At 42.8% G+C, this 14,663-nt stretch overlaps 1 long non-coding RNA gene across 1 annotated transcript; it reads left to right on the forward strand.

Annotated features, from left to right (window-relative positions):
* The first annotated feature begins 54 nt into the window (after window positions 1–54).
* Window positions 55–5,896, forward strand: LOC115272886. Its single transcript, XR_003900538.1, has 2 exons — window positions 55–292; window positions 5,611–5,896. It is a non-coding gene; the product is annotated as an uncharacterized LOC115272886 (long non-coding RNA).
* Window positions 5,897–14,663: the final 8,767 nt, after the last annotated feature.

The raw sequence follows: 14,663 nt of genomic DNA on the forward strand, positions 1-14,663 counted from the left end.
AGGCCTTGTTATGATGGACAGGAGGGTTGGCATGGTGACTTTGTGACCTGCAGCTCTGCCCAGTGTCAGCCTGTTGACAACCCCAGGCAGGAGTCATGGGATCTTTGGATGAGGGGATAAAGTGAGGCCTCCAGTTGTCATCCTAAACCCTCACAGACGGCCATTAAACCAAGACTCTGCCTTTTTATAACTCAAAGAAGTCAGCTGAAGTGGCTTAGATGAGGACATCCCTGTGGGTGTCCAGGAGTGTGACAGCTGTGCGTTTGTCATCTATGGCCTTTATTATGTTGAGGTAGGTTCCTTCTATACCTAATTTGTTGAGAATTTTTATAATGAATAGGTGTTGGTTGAATTTTGACAAGTGCTTTTTTCTTCATCTGTTGAGATGATCAGATGATTTGTTTCATTCTATTAATGTGACGTATCACATATATTTATTTGTGTGTGGTGAACCCATCCTTGCAATCTGTGGACAAATCCAATCGATCATGGATAATGATCTTTTGAATGTGCTGCTCAATTTGGTTTGCTAGTATTTTATGGAGAATTTTGCATCTACTTTATATATTTGCATAGAAGGATATAGACTTGTAGTTTTCTTTCTTGGTAGTTTCCTTTCTGGCTTTGATTTCAGGGTGATGCTGGCCTCATAAAATGACTTTGTATTTTCTCATCTTTGATTTTTTGGAAGATTTGGAGAAAGATTGGCTTGAAATCCTCTTTAAATATTTGGTAAAATTCACTGGGGAAGTAATCTGGTTCTGGGTTTTTCTTTGTTGGGAGATTTTTGATTATAGACTCAATTTGTTTATTAGTAATTGGTCTGTTCAGTTTTTCTAACTTTTCTGATTTAATCTGGGTAGGTAGTATGTTATTAAGAATTTTTCTATTTCTTATAGCTTGTATACTTTGTGGGCATATATTTATTCATAGTAGACTTTTATGATCCTTTGTATTTCTGTGGTATCAGTTGCAATGTCTCTTTTTTCTTTATAATTTTATTGATTTGGGTCCTTTATCTTTTTTCCTTAGTTCATCTAGTTATAGGTTTGTTAGTTCGTCTTTTCAAAGAACCAACTCCTAGGTATGTTATTTTTTCTATAGTTTTCCTTTTTTCTATTTTGTTTATTTCTGTTCTAGCTTATTTTTCTTCTGTTAACGTTGGGCTCTGTTCTTCTTTTTCTAGTTCCTTGAAGTGCAGAGTTGGTTATCTGAGATCTTTCTTGTTTCTTAATGTAGGCATTGATTGCTATGAAGTTCTCTCTTAGAACAGCTTTTGCTGCATCCTATAAGTTTTGTCTTGTTGTGTTTCCATTTTCACTTGTCTCAACATACTCTTAAATTCTCCTTTTAAAAAATATTTTAAGTTTATTTATTATGAGATAGAGACAGAGAGAGTGAGCAGGGAGGGGCAGAAAGAGAGGGAGAGAGAGCATACCAAGCACGTTCTATGCTGTCAGCATTGAGTCTGATGTGGGGCTCGAACTCACAAACCATGAGATCATAATGTGAGCTGAAACCAAGAATCAGACATTTAACCAACCAAGCCACCCAGGTGCCCCTTAAATTCTCCTTTTAATGTCTTCCTTGATCTACTGGATTATTGAGGATGGTATTTAATTTCTATGTATTTGTGAGTTTTCTAGTTTTCCTCCTGCCATTGATTTTTAGTTTTTTACCATTGGGTGAGAGAAGATACTTGGTATAATTATAGTCTTCTTGAATTTGCTAAGATTTGCTTTGTGGCCTAAAATATGGTGTATCCTAGAATATGTTCTAAGGGCTCTTGAGAAGAATTGTATTCTATTGTTTTCAGATAGAATGTTCTGTATATATCTGTTAGGTCAGTTTGGTCTATGGTCTTGTTAACATCCACTGTCTCCTACTGATTCTCTGTTTGGATGATCTATCCATTGTTGAGAGTGGGGTATTAAAGTTCCCAAGTATTATTGTATTGATATTTATTTTTCCTTTTAGTTGTTAATTTTTGCTTTATATATTTAGGTGTTCCAAAGTTGGGTGTCTAAACATTTACAATTATTATATTTTCTTGATGTATTGATCCCTTTATCATTATATAATGGCCTTCTCTGCCCCTTTTTACCATTTTTAGTTAGAAGTCTGTTTTGTCTGATATAAGTACAGCTACCTCTGGGTTTTTTTGTTTGTTACAATTTGCTTGAAATCCTTTTACAATCCTCTCACTTTATGTGTGTCTTAAAGGCTAAAGTGAATTTCTTGTCAGTAGGATATCATTGGATCTTGGGTATTTTTTAAAATCAGTTCAGTGATTCTATGTGTTTTGTTTGGAACATTTAATACATTTATGTTTAAAGTAATTATTGATAAGGACTTACTGTTGCCATTGTGTCAATTGTTTGACTGTTTTGTAGATCCATTTTCTCCTTGCTTCTTATCCTGCTGTCTTTTTAGACGAGATCGGGCGCGTTCAGGGTGGTATGGCCGTAGACCCTGCTGTCTTTTTAAAGATGCTTTGAGGCATACCTGGGTGGCTCAGTCAGTTAAGCATTGGACTTTGGTTCAGGTCATGATCTAGTGGTTTGGTTGGTCAAGCCCTGCATTGGGCTCTGTGCTGACAGCTCAAAGCCTGCAGCCTGCATTGGATTCTGTGTCTCCCTCTCTCTCTGTCCCTTCTCTGCTCATGCTGCCTTTGTTTCTCAAAGTGAGTAGCATTGAATTTTTAAAAATGTTTTGATGTATTTTCATATCAGTATACTTTGACTTCTTTGTTGTTAGTGTAATTATTATAGGGTTTTCCCTTGTGGTTACCATGAAGATTACATAAAAATATTAAAATTATAACACCCTATTTGAAACTGACAGCAACTTAACATTGACAATATTCCTAAACTTCACATTTGCTTCTCTTTCTCCTCATATTTTAGGTTCATGTTACATATATATTTATAATTATATGTATATTTATATTTATACTGTTGTGTATCCAATAACAGACTCATGTAGCTATGGTTACTTTTACTATGTTTGCTTTTTAACTTTTAAAGTAGGAAGTGAATTATGCACCATCCTTACTATATTACAGAATTTAACTATGATTATATATTTACCATTACAAGTGAATTTTACATTACCTTCTAATGTTTTTATGATATTAATTAACATCTTTTTATTTCCACTTAAAGAGCTCTCTTTTGTATTTCTTGTAAGTCAAATCTGTTAATGATGAACTTCCTCAGTTTTTATTTGTTTGGGAAGATATTTCTCTTTTATTTCTGAAGGACAGCTTTGCCAGATATAGACTTTTTGGTTGACAGGGTTTTTTTTTCCCCCTTACAATGATTTGAATATGTCCCCCCTTTTTCTTTTGGCTTGAAATGTTTCTTTTGAAAAATCTCCCAAGAGTGTCCCAAGGCTCTCTCATTTGTAACTTCTTTCCTCTCTCTAGCTACTTTCAAAATTCTTTAACTGTATTTGACTTCCACAATTTAATTATAATGTATCTTAGTGTAGCCCTGCTGAGATTTAACCTGTTTGGGGTCTTTTGGATTTCATGGATCTGGATGTCCATTTTTCCAGGATTTGGGAATCTTTCAGCCATTATTGCTTTAAATATACATTGTGTCCCTTTCTGTTTCTCTTCCCATGTTGGAATTACCATAGTGTAGATATTGTTTCTTTTGATTGTGTTCCATAAGTCCTGTAGGTTTTTCTTATTCTTTTCCATTCTTTGTAATTTTTGCTCCACTGGCTGGATAATTTCAAATATCTTGTCTTCTAGCTCATTGATTTTTACACATGGCTAAGTTTTCTTTTGAAGGTCCCTATTGAATTCTTTTCAGTCATTGTATTTTTCAGCTCTAGGATTTTTATCTGATCTCTTTTGGTGGTTGCTATTTCTTGTTGAATTTCTCATCTTGTTCATGTATTATTACCTTAAGTTTATTTAGTTGTCTGTGTGTTCTTGTGGTTAACTTCTTTAACAAGATTATTCCGAATTCTTGTCTGACATTCATAGCTCTCAATTTCTTTAGGATCAGTTATTGAAGTTTTATTAGTTTCCTTTGGTGACGTAATGTTTACTTGATTTTTTGTGATTTTTTATTTTTTTATGTTGGTATCTTCATGTTGGAGTAAGTGATCTCCTCTTCCAGACTTTATTGGTTCACTTGGGTGGAGTGAACCTCTTCACCAGCCAGCTCAGTTTGTGTTTTTGTATGTATCTGCTGGTCATGTCCTTGGACAGATAAAGCTTGCCATCAGTCCATTTTAGGGCAAGGCCACTGACTGAGCTCTGAGTTCAGGGTGTCAGTGCTAGTGGCTGAGAACAGCTGGATAGGACTGTTGGCTTAGTTATTTCCCCAAGTGAGACTATGGGATGAGTCTGCGTTGCCTGAGTTCTCTGATCAGACTTACTCTGGTTATAATTGATACTACATGCAGTAGTAGGTGGGGCTCTAAATTCATTTCCCTACCCTGGTATGGCAGCAGAATAGGGACCAGGGCCAGCATGCCTCATTGTTTGGGGACCTGGATTGGGGAAGACTATGCATTGAGTTCCCTGGCCAGACAGGGTCACTAGTTTTGCTCCACGGATGGGGAAAGCCATGGGCTGTGTTCTCTGTTTGGGTGCCACTATCACCAGGGCTGGTGGATGGCATATGAAGTCTGCTGTGTGCCATGGTTAGGTTCCCTGGTAGGGGAGGCTGGAAGTCATATTTAGCAATATGTGGGCTATGGATGAATTTCCTTGCCTGGGTAGAGCAGTGGAACAAACTCTATGACCAATAAGTCTTTATTTGTACTCTTTTTTGTGCTTTTGACTCAATCCAACCCAACTGTAAATTCCCTGGCAAAACATGTCTCTAGCTTTGCTCTGCAGATGATCAGCTCTGCATGCCAGAATATCTGCTCAAGCGTTGCTGGGCCAGGTGGTTTTCTGGTGTTCCAGCTAGGCTTTCTGGTTAGGTGGGCAAGAAGCTATGTTCAGCAGTGAGTGGGGCTATGAATTAACTCCCTTGCCTGGACAGACTAGGAGGGCCAGTTCTAAAGTCTTCCAGGTGTTCCTGGTCAGGCTTTCTAGTCAGAAGGGACTGGAAACTGCACTCAGAAGAGTGTGTTAGGTGGGATATGGGGAGGGACCATGAATTCATTCTTTGACTAAGAAGAGCATGAGGAGGATCTAGCTCCAAGGCCAGAACAGATCTTTGTGGCCTTAAAATAAGCCAATTTCCTCCCCAAGTTTTCTAGTTGAATGGTGCCTCTGGCTCTGCTCTGCAGACGATCAGCTTTGCCTGCTTTACTCTCTGCTCCAGTGCTGTTGGGCTATGCTGCTGCCAGGTGCTTTGGACAGGCCTTATGGCTAAGTGAGTTGGGGAGCTACACTTAGCAGTGGCCTGGGCTATGACTCAGCTCCCGTGCTTGGGTAGGAGCAGATCTGGCTCCAGGGCCATCCAGAACATTTACTTAATGACTGAAGAGGAGCAGGGGCTCAGGGCTTGTTTCCCTTTTCAGTTCCTCCAGGATTCTCTCTTCCTTATTTCTCATCTGCTCTGCATCCCTGGCTCAGCTTGCACCAACAATTTCAGTTATGTGAGATTCTACTTCCATATTTCTTTTCCTTCACTATAGGAGAAAATTCTAGGTTTTTCAAGCCTGGCACAAAGGTTGCGTACTCAGAAGCCATTCCATTTAATCTCAGCATTTCTATCTTCACTTGTCCGACCCTCCATGAGGAGTTAAGTTCCCTGACATCTTTGAATTCTGTGAGAACACATACCTCCTCAGTATCTGGCACAGTGCTGCCATTTCACAACTGAGGAGGCTTGGGAAAGGCAGAGAGGCAGGACAGCTCCAGAGTCTTGGAATGGATAATAAACATCAACAACAACAATAAAACTATGTGCTTTTTGTATCATGGGTGTGTGATTGTTCATTCCTCATAATGCAGCACTTCCTAGGTTGGTTGGTTAGTAGATCCCTGGTAGGCGGCCCAGGAGGGCTGGGCCCTAAGAAGTATCCCTTTTGATAGGGAAGGCTGGACATGGTCAGACACCCTGTCAACATGGGGAGCTCAATTTGAGAATTTCAAAAAGAATCACTTCATGATCCCATGCCTTAGGGCTCACAAAAGATTGAACATTCTGGGATTAAACTCCAGTTTCTTTCATGGGAAAAACATGGGTTAGTACTGAAATCTGTCTGTGTGGCTCAGGGGTTGTCTTGCTGAGCTCAGACTGAAAAGAACCGAAGACAAGAAAAGCCCTTTTCAGGACACATAATAGAGACACAAGGATGAGTAAATAGTGTCAGAGGGTGACAGCCCAGAATGAACTGAGGCTATTGAGGACAGTGGAGGGACAGCAAAGGGTCCCTTAAGACTGCATGGGAACAAGGAGAACAAGGGCTGCATACATCCACTGGATTGTCTGGCTGAGAACATCCTCTAGTTGCAAAGGGCATGGGTAGGCCCACGGAGGAAGAAGGGACAAGGCAGCACCAAGGTGCTGTGCATGTGGTCTCCTGACCCAGAACTCACTGGCCAGGGCATGATGTGACCCCAGAGGTGACACCACACATCTGCACAGGTCATTTGAGAACTGGATCATAGGGGAGGTGCATGGAACCTGGAGCTGGATGAGACCCAGAGGCTGATGTTGACCCTGGGAAAGGGCCTGTGAGTCCTTCAACAAGAAGAGATGAGCATCAGGAGCTGGCACAGGCTCACTGGGGACAGGCCACGTCAGGCACACATCACTTTTGGCTTTGAGAGGCTTCGATCTGACATTGTCACAGACAGTGGACCAGTTAGAGGGAGCCCCACACAGGGTTTTGCAGGACATTGTTTGCACTTGTCTGGGTGACCTTACCTCAGGAGTGCTGATGTATGAGAGAGAGGTGACCCTCCAGGAGCTTGGTCATGCCAAACATCCCCAGCCAGTTCAGTACCCTCACCTTCTCCTTTTCTTCTTCTTCCTCCTCCTCCTCGTTCTCCTATCCTCATCTCTTCTTTTCTTTCTCCTCCTTATAATAATATTAATAATATCTCATTTTCTTCTCCTCCTTCTCATTACTATTATTATTCATTATATGATTTCTTCCTCCTCCTCCTCTTGTTCCCATTATTAAGACTTAGATGATACAATAGATGGAGCTAGAAGTCGTATGGATATCTAACACTGCAATTGGCAGAATCTGGACCCACAATGGTCTCAAGAATCTGGGAGGCTGTGTTTAGGAACATGGCATTTGGCAGGTTGAAGATGATGCACATGTGGCCTCCTTTGTGTGGCTGTTAGGAAAATTACATGCAATGAAGCAAATTAAGCCTTCAGCATGTAGACACTTATGTAGTCAATAACTGGTGACTTCTGTAAAAATGACACTATTATTCCCATCTTTTCAATGAGGAAATTAAAGCATTGGGAGATTAAATAACTTGCCTGAGAGATAAGTAACAGCCAGTGAATGGGGAAACAGGTTGCATTCATATTTCGAAGATCTTTTGGGCTTCTTACAAAGAGCAAAATTTGGCCCAGACTCCATGCATCCAAGCCCTTCATGACAGATGAAGACCAAGCTGTGGGGAGTGGGGCACATCCATGTCTGCATCCATACATACCAAGGTGCTTTGTCCTGGCAGGAAGAGTATAAATACGTTTCCTACAGTGGAGTGATGCTCAGAAAGTAACAAACTCTCTTGTTGATAAGCAACAATTTTAACTCCTTTAGACCGTAAACCAAGATGCAATTTATATGTCCAATTCAGTACATAAAGAGCTCTGAACAGTTTTGGGTCTCGGGGGATTTAGAGGTTGGGCTATGGGGGTGGGAGTGACAAAGTATTTCTGGAGAGTGCCTGGGCAGAAGGTGGGAGCAGCAACAGCGTCCTGGAGGGTGGTCGGGAGCACATGAGTGAGGGGTGTTGGCACCATGCACGGCAGCTACGGAGAGGGAAGCACTCCTGGCTGGCTGAGCCACAAGGAAACTGCCCACAGAGGGGATTCACTAAGGTGAAGTTGAGGCATCGATCCTGCAGGGAAGAGAAGAGAGAGGTCACTGAGAATATACTGGAGTTGGGACCAGAAAGCTGTGATGTCCTTGGCTCAAGAGGCTCAGGCTCATGACCCATCAGGACCCATGTGGTGGGATCCTGATGATGTCCTTCCTCTCCCTGGGTGCTGGCCTCCAGGCTGGATTGTTATTTCAAGGCTCAACTCAGCTGTTGAAAGCCTGCCCTGCCTCCTCCAGGCAGTCCCAATGTTCTGACTCTGGACTCCCTCTGTTCTGGTATTGAACTTGTCTGCTCCTCCCTGGATGGGAACCTCAGGAACAAGGACAAAGCCTGACTGCTGTAGCAGCACAAGACTTGCCCAGGCTCTTCTCCCTCAGTGAATGTGTGCTGAAGGGTTAAGTCCTTACCACAATGCTCAGGCCAGGGTCTGGGCTCCCAGGCAAGGGCAGCTGGGGGCATACTTGGATGGGTGATGGGCTGTGGAGGCAGCAGCAAACATGAACCCCTTGGTTTGGGAAGAGAATAACATAGATGCTTCGGGACAGTAAACTCTGGCTCTGGTTTACTGTCATCCCCTCCTTGTCCTTAGCTCTGAATCAGCTAAGGACTCCTGGGTGAAAGGCTCAGATAAGCCAGCAAGGGTGGCCTGGACACACTGGCCATCTGGCAGCATCTCTGGCCACTCTAGATAGGGGACAAGAAAGGGACCTGCATCTTCCATAGGCAGCACACCTGAGAGCGAGGAGATCATGTTGGCCTCTCCCAGAGCCCCAGCTCCCTTCAAGCAAGTAGTTCCTTTAGGACCACAGTGTCTGCCTTTAACTCAAACAAACCTACCAGCACACCAAGGCAGCCAGAGCTTTAGGAACACAGACTGGGCAAAGCCCCTGGCATGGCCCTTCCTGAGTGTGTGGTTTGTGAACACCCTCCTCCATACCGTGTACACTTGCACCTTCTGGTCCCTATGACCCACTGCTCATTCTGTGCAGCACAAGGTGCACAGTGCCAAACTGGACAGTCCCTGCTCTCAAAGGAGCTTCTAGCTCATTGGCTTGCTATGGTCACTTGAATAATGGCCCTGACAGATACCTAGGTCCTGGTCCTTGGAACCTGTAGCTGTTGTGGGTTACACTGGAAAAGGACCTTTGAAGTGTAATTAAGTTTAGGATCTTGAGATGAGGTTATCCTGGGCTACCTGAAGGCCACCACAAGGTTCCTGTGAGAAGGCGATTTAACCACAGAAGAGGAGGTGATGGGAGGGGTGGGGGGGAGGGCGATTCAAGGTGCTGCTCTGCTGACATATAAAGGGAGGAATGAGTCAGGAGCCAGGGACCCCTGGGAATGCAGGTCCAGAAGTGGAAAAGGCAGGAAGGAAATTATTCCTGGATCCTCCGAAAGGAGAGTGGTTCTGGCGAGAACTGGATTTCTGTTCAGGAAAACCCATTTCACGCTGACAGCCTCCAGAACGGTGAGGACTCTGGGACTGAAAAACCTGTTGTTTTCAGCTACCAAGTTGGTGAGACTTTGTTAGAGCAGCACAGGAAAGCAGTGCACTTGCCCAACTGGGGACCCACAATGCAAGCTGTCATGTAAAGCACTGGAGGAAAGAGCAGACTTGGCCCTGAGAGCACAGACCCCGTTCCTATTCGTGCTGAATGGAGTCGTGCACACCATTGCCCTGCCAGCTCCCATTTGTGTTGTGCATGTACTGCGGGTGGCTCAGGCCAAGAGCGGGGTTTCATCCAGAGGAGGTGGGCAGACTCGGGAAGCAGGAGAGGGGGTACCTGTTCTGGCCCAGCTGTCTATTGCCTACGGGGGCCTGGGTAGCCTTTGACCCTCAGTGTTTTCCTCTGGAAAATACAGATCATGCTGTTAGGGATACAGCAGGGATGAGATTAAGGCAGCTGGTGTCAAAGAGCTGTGTTAATGACACGTGTAGTGACAGGCCAGTTAATAACAATACTGTGCATACGGAGCGACCTAAGGATAGGGACAGAGCTGTTGCTATGACATCCAGGTGCTTCTTTGCCCCACCTGTGCCGGGCCCCTTGTCCTGGCTTCTGCAGCACCCTGGCCCCCAGTTCTGGTGTCTGCTATCACGGTTCTTACATGTCCCCATTTGTGGCCTGTCTCACTCTTCCCTATGGTCTTTGGCCTTGACGTCCAGTGGCTACAACCAGCTGTTAGGGTAGGCTGCACATGAAGATGCACCGGCTCCAGCACCAGGAGAAAAGGCTTCTCCTGGGTGAGGGAGTGCATGTTCTCTGGCACTAACTTGTGGCTGAGTGGGGTCCTGCGTCTGAGCCCTTGTCAAACGAATAATGTCATAGCCAGACTCACAGTGGAACTTAAGAGAAGCCAGAGAGAAGAGGATGGGGAGTGTACATGTCCAAGCTGTGTCCCTTGATCTGCAGTTTCCCAGGAACAGAGAGGGATGGAGGGGCCTTGGGAACGTTAGGTGCTACAACTCTTTGTCGTTTTTAACATGGGTTTGCTCAGGTTTCTATTCAGTGTGGATGTTGTAAGCACTCGTGGGCCATATGCAACAATAACTGCACTGCTGTGGGATTTGTTTTCCTCCAAACATCTGTTCTACCTTTTGCAAGTGTGCTGATGCTAATCTGACCGCAAGGTTGTTGTGTTCCACCCAGAACAGGCTGCACAGAAAAGCCTTTACTTCAAAGGAGGCCAGTGGAGGAGGGGGCTGGCAGGTGCGAAGAAAGTTGGGGGGAAAGGTGGTTCCTGATGCCTTGGCTGCCTGTCTGCAGAGGTCCCCACGCCTCTCTGCTATGGTTCTCTGCTCTGGACAGCTTCAGGCTCACCCCTGGGCCCATGGGTACACATCTACGAAGGCCGTCCGCACATCATACAACAGCTGTAAGACACACAGCATCCTCTCCCAGTTTTCTGGGTTATTATGCCTTTCTCAGCTGCTTCTCAGGCCCTGAAAAGTTGATTTAAAAAAGCACTAAGTGTTTCACACTCTATGTGAAGGGGATGGAGCTGGTTCCTATTGTGTCTGACCATAGGCAAGTCACTCAGTATCTTGGTAACTGTTTTCCCATCCTTAAAATGGGGCAAAGATGTTTAACATGTTGACTATGGAAACCATGGACATCCTTCCTGTCTTCCTTGGTGACAAAGACCTGATTTTGCTGGGGGAGGCAATGCACTCAGTTGTAAAATGACATTTCCAAGTCTCCCTTGCTGATCAAGAGGGCCATGTAAATCAACTCTGGCCAATGGAAGGAAGATGGGGTTGTTGGGCAGTGATTTGTAGAAAGCCCTTGTGCCTTTTCTCCATGTTTCTCCCTGGAATGTGGATGTGATAGCTGGAGCTCCAGAAGCAATCTTGTAAGCATGAAGGCAAATTGAGAGCCTGGACTATTAAAGAATAGGTAGGTTTCTTCAAAAGCTGTGCTGTGCAGCTTAGGATGCAAGCAACCTAAGAACCACTAAGTTCCAATTTGTCAGTTTTTGCCCAGGTTGTTCTGTCTTTATGAAGTGCCTTTCTTTATCTGGCCTGTCTATGGGACTCCTAACCACCTTTCAACACTGACTTTTCAGCCTTTCCATGTTCCAAGCCCCAGAGGAATTGCTTGGCTCTTTTCTCTTCTTAGAAGGACTTCTGATTTTCACTCTCTGGACTTCTTATCAATCAGTTCTCAGCTTAAATGTACTGTCACTGAGATTCTGCTCTGGCAACCAGAGCATATTCATGACTTTCAAGTCTCTAGGCAGTGTTTGTCACCACCTGATATTCTTCACAAGAAATACATGACATGGCCCCTACCCCCTCTTCATGACAGGGGATAGCCTTCTTCTGGGCAACCTCTGTCCTCCAGCACCTGACATGGAAGAAATCTTTGTCAAATTAATGGATATGGTTAAATCTATGAATATGAACTTCTGTGATTTTCTTCCTCTGGTATAATGTTTACCTAGACATCTAAGCTTAAATAAATATTTACTTGTATTTTATTGTATTATTGAGTAAAGCTTTTTAAATTTTTAACTTTCAAAGGTACTTGAAATTTATGTATGTTCCCCCAAGAGCTTGCCAAATTAAAAAAAAAATTATGTTACAGAAAAGACCAAATAGCCAAAGCAATCTAGAAAACCAAAGCTGGAGGTATCACAGTTCCTCACCTTAAGCTGTATTACAAAGCTGTAATCATCAAGACAGTATGGTGCTGGCACAAAAAGAGACATATAGATCGATGGAACGGAAAGAGAACCCAGAAATGGACCCACAAATGTATGGCCAACTAATCTTTAACAAAGCAGGAAAGAATATCCAATGGATAAAAGAGTCTCTTCAGCAAATGGTGTTAGGGAATCTGGACAGTAACATGCAGAAGAATGAACCTGGATCACTTTCTTACATCATACACAAAAACAAACTAAAAATGGATGAAAGACCTAAACAAAAGACAGGAGGCCATAAAAATCTTACAGGAGAAAAAGGCAACAACTTCTTTGACACTGGCCACAGAAATTTCTTACCAGACATGTCTTCAAAGAAGCAAGGGAAATAGAAGCAAAAATGAACTATTGGAATCTCATCAAGATAAAAAGCTTTTGCACAGCAAAGGTAACAATCAGCAAAACTAAAAGGCAACTGATAGAATATCATTTGCAAATGACATATCAGATAAAGGGTTAGTAGTCAAAACCTATAAAGAATTTATCCAACTCAAAACCCAAAAATCAAATAATCCAGTGAAGAAATGGGCAAAAGACATGAATAGACACTTTTCCAAAGAAGATATCCGGATGGCCAACCAACACATGAAAAAATGCTCAACATCACTCATCATCAGGGAAGTGCAATCAAAACCACAATGGTATACCATCTTACACATGTCAGAATGGCTAGAATTAACAATTTCGGAAACAACAGATGTTGGCAAGGGAGCAGAGAAAGAGGAGCCTTTTTGCACTGCTGGTGGTAATAAACACAGATATAGCTGCCCTGGAAAACAGTATGGAGGTTACTAAAAAAATTAAAAGTAGAACTATCCTATGACCCAGCAGCTGTATTACAGGTATTTATCCAAGGAATACAAAACTGCTGACTTGAAGGTGTACATGCACCTCAATGTTTGTAGCAGTGCTATCAACAATAGTCAAATTATGAAAAGAGCCCAAATGTCCATCAACCAATGAATGGACATCCATTCATCAGTCGATGGACATTTGGGTTCTTTCTATAATATATATATATAATAGAATATTACTCGACAATCAAAGGAATGAAACCTTGCCATTTGCAACTACGTGGATGGAACTAGAGTGTATTATGTTAGGCAAATTAGCCAGAGAGAGACAAAAATATGACTTCATTCATATGTAGAATTTAAAATACAAAACAGATGAATACAAGGGAAGGGAAACAAAAATGATATAAAAACAGGGAGAAGGACAAACCATAAAAGACTCAAATACAGAGAACAAACTGAGGGTTGTTTGAGGGGTTTTGGGTAGGGGGTTGCACTAAATGGGCAAGAAGCATTAAGGAGGACACCTTTTAGGATGAGCATTGGGTGTTATATGTAAGTGATAATCACTAAATTCTACTCCTGAAGCCATTATTACACTATATGTTAACTAACTTGGATGTAAAGTAAAAAAATTAATAAAAAATATAAAAACAGAAAACTAAAAAAATCATGTTAATAAACATATGTGAGTATTCTCAAGTTCACATGCTCACACAGATGTGCAAACACACATACTCTCACGAGCTCGGGCCACTACCTTATTTATACAATCTCTTCCAGTGAGTGTTTGGTTGGATTGGGGCCATTATTCTATGGGACCATTATATTTATTCTTTAAATTGTTGGAGCTCAATGTTTTAGTATAGGATAAAGTAAATCTTACATTGTTTACTTTTCCCCAAAAATTCTTAAATGTCTAATTTTAGAGGTGAATTTTAAACCAGTTTGATCAAATTCCCTAAACATGTTTCATTACAATTCTAGTAAAGCAGAGCTAAGACCATGAGTTCCTCTGGGAGAAGCTAACAATGTGGTCTAGGTTTTCACATTCTCAGATCTTTTACAGAAGCAAGTGGAGATTTGTCGTTTCATTAGAGGTCAGTATACTTTCATTACACGTGTGCATGGGTGTGTTGCTATTAAGAAGAGATTGGATTCTTTTACTTTTATTTCAGGCTCTTTTATTTCTGCTTATTTACTCCAGAACATGAACAGATTATTGTAGACCTAGTAACTGCTGTGGGATCTCTCTGATTTCATCATGAGATGACTGTGGGGCGCCTGTGCTGCGGCCCATCCTCTCCCCCACCCCTGAGTCCATTCCGGGAGCTGCAGGCTGGATCGTCCCATGGGAGAGGAGACCCATGTGGCAGGGGCAATCCCAGAGGGCCACAGAGACCCTGAGTCTGAGGTGGAGGGGAGTGTCCATCCTCCCTGCCTCCCTACCATTGATGATCTAAGCCAGTGACCAATTGCTCCTTCCATCATTTCACTCCTTCGACAGTGCAGGGACTAATCTTGGATCCCCTGGCAAATGGCTGATTACTAGCCCTCTACTCCATGCTTTGAGCACGGGCCCCATTATGGCATTTCCTGCTACTTCATGGGGAATGTGTGCATGTGTGAGCATGCCTGTGTGTGTGTGTGTGTGTGTGTGTGTGTGTGTG

This window comes from Suricata suricatta, chromosome 2 (genome assembly GCF_006229205.1).
Source record: "Suricata suricatta isolate VVHF042 chromosome 2, meerkat_22Aug2017_6uvM2_HiC, whole genome shotgun sequence".
Taxonomy (NCBI): domain Eukaryota; kingdom Metazoa; phylum Chordata; class Mammalia; order Carnivora; family Herpestidae; genus Suricata; species Suricata suricatta.